Here is a 6,000-nt window from a genome sequence, read left to right as displayed (position 1 = left end):
ATTGTTTATGAATTTGTTGTTGTTGTTATTCTTGATTGTTAGTAGTAGTTTAATGTCGCCTTGTTATTATGTAGGTGGTAGGTATTTGTTTTGTTGTTGTTATTGTTGTTGTTGCTGCTGCTGTTGTTGTTATTATTGTTGCTGTTTGTTGTTGTTGTTGTTGTTTTGTAGTTGTTGTTGTTGTTTTTTTTAATCCATTTTATTCACAAAAAAGTGAGAGTCAGCCTAACAATAAATGCTTATCTATTGTTGTTGTTATTGTTGTTGTTGTTACGATGTTGCAGTGATTGTTACGATGCTACGATGTTGTTGTTAACAAGTTCTCGCGTTTGTTAACAAGGTATCCAGACGAGCGTGGTTGAGCACCCATCAGAGCTGCATGTCGAATTGAAAACAGTTGAATATTTGAATTCATGTAGCTAGGAATATTACAAATATTATTTTTGAAAAATAAATCTAATAAAAAATGTAATTAAACTAATTAAATCTTCACCATCATCATAATTATCACCATATTTTGGTGTAAAATTAATAGGAATTTATGTGAAGTCGAAATTCAATGTGTCGATTGAATACAATTTTTGTCTTTCCCATTAAATTTTACATGTAGCTGAAGATGTCAGTAAATTTTCACAAGCTTGTACCTAGTCTGGCCCTATTGTATATTTTGGCCTTTGTAATTGTATGCCGACAGCATGACGCGTCTGTATTCTATAGAGAAATTGTTAACTAATTAATTAATTAATTTAAAGTTAATTAATTAAAAATTTATTTGCTAATGGAGGAATCGAAGATGTGAAAAAAATGTTTTTAAATGTGAGTCTGTCATTTAAACATAATTCACTTTTCTTAAATGATAAATCAATGCACTAAATAATATTTTTGTGTCTACCTAGATGAGGTTCTTTCAACATTTTTTTGTCTTAAAGTGTCGTTGGTAAAAAGTTGATGATGATGGTGATGGGGATAGTGATGATGGTGATGATGATGATGATGGGGATGGTGGTGATGGTGATGATGGTAGTGATGATGATGGTGGTCACGGCATAGTAACAGTTTCAACGAACGTAATTGAATTCATTATCCTACTTAGGCAGTTTCATTATTGCATGGTCTATTTTTAGAGAACAAGAACACTTTATTTTTTTTTGTTTCTTTCTCTCTCTCTCTCTCTCTCTCTCCCTCTTTTTCTTTCTCTCTTTTGTTCTTTACTTCTTTATCTCTTCCTTTTTTTTACTCTCTCATTCATCCTCTCTTTTTTATTTCTCTTTCATTACAACCATTTTTCTTTCTGTATTCAAGCCTATTAACATGAGTAATGATATTTAAATAAAAATATATAAATATATATTTCAGTAAATCGAATCAAATTTAAAATCAATTTATTATACACGTAATTGCGCTAAACCATTTTATTATTCAGATATTTATATATACGTAAACACATTGATGTGTGTTTCTTAAAAAATGAAAAAATTGTGATGTCTAATGTTCATACTGATGTTTAAAACTGGTCTTTGTGTTTGTGTCTATATTCCATATTATAGTTTTTACTTGCGTACAACGTACATGTTCATTTTCCTATATCACGCATTTTCCAATATTACACAATGTCCTTTACAATAAAGCCAAGAGATGGTGTCCTGATTCAATTTGCACATGTTGGCAGTGCTGTCAAAAATAAAAAAGTAGTGACTGTGGTGACGATTGTAGCTGCAATGATGTATTTCCACTAATACTAGTACCACTACTACCAATACTTTTATTAGTAGTAGTAGTAGTAGAAGTAGTAGTAGCAGTAGTAGTAGCGGTAGAAATGACAGCAGAGAAAATATTAATAAAAATCTGTATTGTTAAACTAGTTGCAGTTTGGGTTGTAAAAAAAAGCACTAAATATACAGGTAGTGGTGTTGTGGTTGTATACATGTTGTATAGACTGATGTGTAGTAGAATACTATTAGTATTCATTATTAAAAATAATTTTTTAAGATAACATCTACAGATACAACATGGATGAAAATAACATGAGTAGGATTGAAATACAATCTCAAGTTGTGAAAGATTTAAAGATTTGCCGTGCCCTCCAAAATGATGTTGTAGCAAAATTTCGTTATGATATTCTAAATGCAATGCTATGAAATTAACACAATTTATCTTTAAAATATCAAAAATTGCTAAAAAAAATATAATAAAAAATATATTCGTTGATATTCATGTTTATAGATATTTGCATTCTGAACATGCAAGAATTCACTCAATCATGGCCGATGCTACAATATTTAAGTGAATGATTGGATGGCTTATAATTCTGAAAATTCAGCAAGGACCGTGTTTGCTGACGAAACTTACGCAGATTTGCATCAGGAAATAAATTCTAGTTACCATGCTAAGATGACCAATCAATCAATCATTTTTAAGTTTGACAATCTCGAATACTTTCCGAAGTTGATAGATTCTTCGGAATTGAAATGTTCTCTGCAAAGTGTTCACCTTCCTACGATGAACGTTGAAAATACTATCCATGAAGTTCCATAGAAATCCAGAAATGAATTGTGACATCCTCAATAGAAAGATTGTAAACTTTTATAAAATTCTACAACATTTTAAAATATAAGAACAAAATTTTAAAATATTCATAAAAACAAAATTTTTGGGCAATTTTTCGACCGCCTTTCTGCTGCTTAATGTGATTGCCACGATGCTGCTGCTGCTGAGGATGCCAAAGATGATGATAATGATGATGCTGATGTTGACGATGATGATGATGATGAAGAAGATGATGATGATACTTTGGTAGGAGCACCATCCACGTATTTTATTTTTAACAATGGCGAATTATACATTCTGTGCTCTCAGGTTAAGAAGACGATTTAATGCATTTTCTGTATTTATTCCGAGACTTATTCTATTCAAGTTTTTTGTTGTTTTTTCATTTATTTCCTTTTCTTAGTACTTTTTCCTGTCATCAAAATAAAAAAATATAATATGATAATAATAAATATGAATAATTATATCGAAAATAATAACAATGAAACTTTGTTGGTTTTAACGGTTATTATGATGGAAAGAAGGCAAAGGGATGAGTAGAAGATGATGAAAACGATGACGACGACATGATGGTAAAGATGATGATGATAATTAAATGTGATAACAAAAGATAACAATGATGATCATCATCATTGTGATAGCGAGATTGAAATGAGATGATTAGACGAGATAGAATCTAATCTGCGGGACTTAAAATTGCGGTTGCAGTTTGTTTGTTTGTTGTTGTTCGTCCGATTTTAAAAAGTTTTTTCTTCAATTTTTTGTTTGTTTTTTTTCTAAATTTATCTGTTTATTCGTTCTCTTATTTGTTCATTCGTGCATTATTTCTCCATCAATCATGCAGTTGTTCACCCTGAATTCATTAATCATTCATCAATCATTCATTAATCATTCATCAATCATTCATCAATCATTCATTAATCATTTATCAATCATTCATCAATCATTCATCAACCATTCATCAATCGTTCATCAATCATTTATCAATCATTCATCAATCATTCATCAATCATTCATTAATCATTTATCAATCATTCATCAATCATTCATCAACCATTCATCAATCGTTCATCAATCATTTATCAATCATTCATCAATCATTCATCAACCATTCATCAATCGTTCATCAATCATTTATCAATCATTCATCAATCATTCATCAATCATTCATTAATCATTCATCAATCATTCATCAATCATTCATCATTCATTCATCTATCATTCACATATGCACTCGTAGTCATTTTCAAATTTCATCTCCAACTATCATTTCATTTCTTCATTTATTGCAAATCCACCACTTTTGCACTGTGTGTAGCAGTATCCAGTTTAAGTACCAATGTGCCTCGTACGTGTAGTAGTATAGTAAGTACTGTTTGATTCGTGTAGTTTGCTATAAAGGTAGATTTATTGAGTGCCTCTGTTTGACGTCACATGAATTTTCTTTTTTTTCAGAAAAACTTTAAAGTTAATGAAATTGAAGGCGCATGCATGTGGATGTATTTACGTGTGAGCGTGTTTTCATACGCTTTTGTCTGTCTATCCATTCATTTATCCATCCTCTATCTATCCATCTATCTATCCATCCGTCCATATTCTATCCATCTATTCATCATTTCATCTATCTATCAATCTATCTATCTAACAACTTATCATCATTACTTTTTGTGCTATTAATATTCATCTGTATTGTTGTAAACATTTTCATTATCATCATCACCATCTTCATCATCACCATCAATATCATCATGATGATTATATATCTTCCCTTTTATCGCCAACAAATGGCTTCTAATGAAGAAGCTAATGAAAACACCTCATGGGCGTTGTTTATGTACATTGTGATGATGACGATGATGACGTTGGTGATGATGGCAACGATGATGATGATCATCATCATCATCAATACCATCTTCATCATCACCAGCAGCAGCAGCAGCAGTAGCGACATAGATGTAACGTCTACGTGGATACGCCGCGTGACGCGCTTCAAAGCTTCACATCCGGTGTGGCAGACGTCAGGATGCTGAAAAAAATAGCGGCAATAAAAAAAATGTCTCGCTATGGAAACAGCAGCATTGAAGATGTAATTACATTTATCGGTGTGTTAATAAGTAAATGCGTAATGTACCAGTACTGCATTAATGTTAGTAATTATACAGCGAAAAATCAACAGAACATTCGAGAATAGTTAAAATATTATTACTCTGTTGTATTAATACTGTTACTATTGGCATCAAAGATAAAGCTAGTTGTTAGTAATGATGGTGGTGTTATTTTTTATTAAGTAATTAGTAATAATATCAATGTTAGTATTAATTCTTTTTTTGGTGCATCATTAAAAGTGTCCAAATCACACGTACATGCAAGCACGGAACCATGGCAACACATAGAAGCCCACCCGGTAAAAATCTTATTAACCAGTGGTAGTAACAGTGGAACAACAACAAATTTTGTAGTTGTAGTAGTAGCAACGTTACTAATTCTTTCTCTTTCAAGTAAACCATATTGGCATGAAAGGACTAAGTAACTCAATAAAGAACGTGGAAGCATGGATGATGTAGTGATGACGACGACGATGATGATGATGATAACGATGACGATGATGATGACGATGATGACGATGATGATGGTAATGATGATGTTGAAGACGATGATGATGATAACGATGATGATGATGAAGATGATGATAATGATGATGCTGATGTTGATGATGATGATGAAGAAGAAGATGATGATGATTCTTTGATAAGAGCGCCATCCACGTATTTTTAGAGTGAGAAAGTGAGTGCGTGATTGAGTGAGTGATTGAGTGAGTGAGTGAGTGAGTGAGTGAGTGAGTGAGTGAGTGAGTGAGTGAGTGAGTGAGTGAGTGAGTGAGTGAGTGAGTGAGTGAGTGAGTGAGTGAGTGAGTGAGTGAGTGAGTGAGTGAGTGAGTGAGTTAGTGGGTGAGTGAGTGAGTGAGTGGATGAGTTAGAGAGTGAATGAGTGAGTGAAAAAAGAAGTTGGAATGCAAAATAAGCCATCTCCATTGCCATTATTTCATATCCATTTGTCATGCTCAATATGAGCGGCCGATGCAACGGCGCGGAAATGTACAACACTGCCATGATACGAATGTACAAACATATCTACACACACACGCACACACACACACACTCACACACTCACACACGCTTGTATGTATAGAAGGTACATGAAAACAAACATCCTACAAAAACAAACATTCAACACCTCACTTCTTATACATGGCTCATACAATATCTCCACCCAACGTACGTAAATGCAACACAAAACGTATTGGAGCAAGTGATTGATCGCGTCACGTACTCCATAGCGAGCAATCTAATATGCCTACCACACCGCAGACTCGAACACGCCCAGCGTAGCGCCTGATGAGGTGTTGCGTACCATGTGGAGGGATATGCACAGCACACAGAAGCATGATATTAT

This window comes from Helobdella robusta, assembly GCF_000326865.2.
Source record: "Helobdella robusta unplaced genomic scaffold HELROscaffold_17, whole genome shotgun sequence".
NCBI classification, from domain to species: domain Eukaryota; kingdom Metazoa; phylum Annelida; class Clitellata; order Rhynchobdellida; family Glossiphoniidae; genus Helobdella; species Helobdella robusta.
This window is presented reverse-complemented; position numbering follows the sequence as displayed.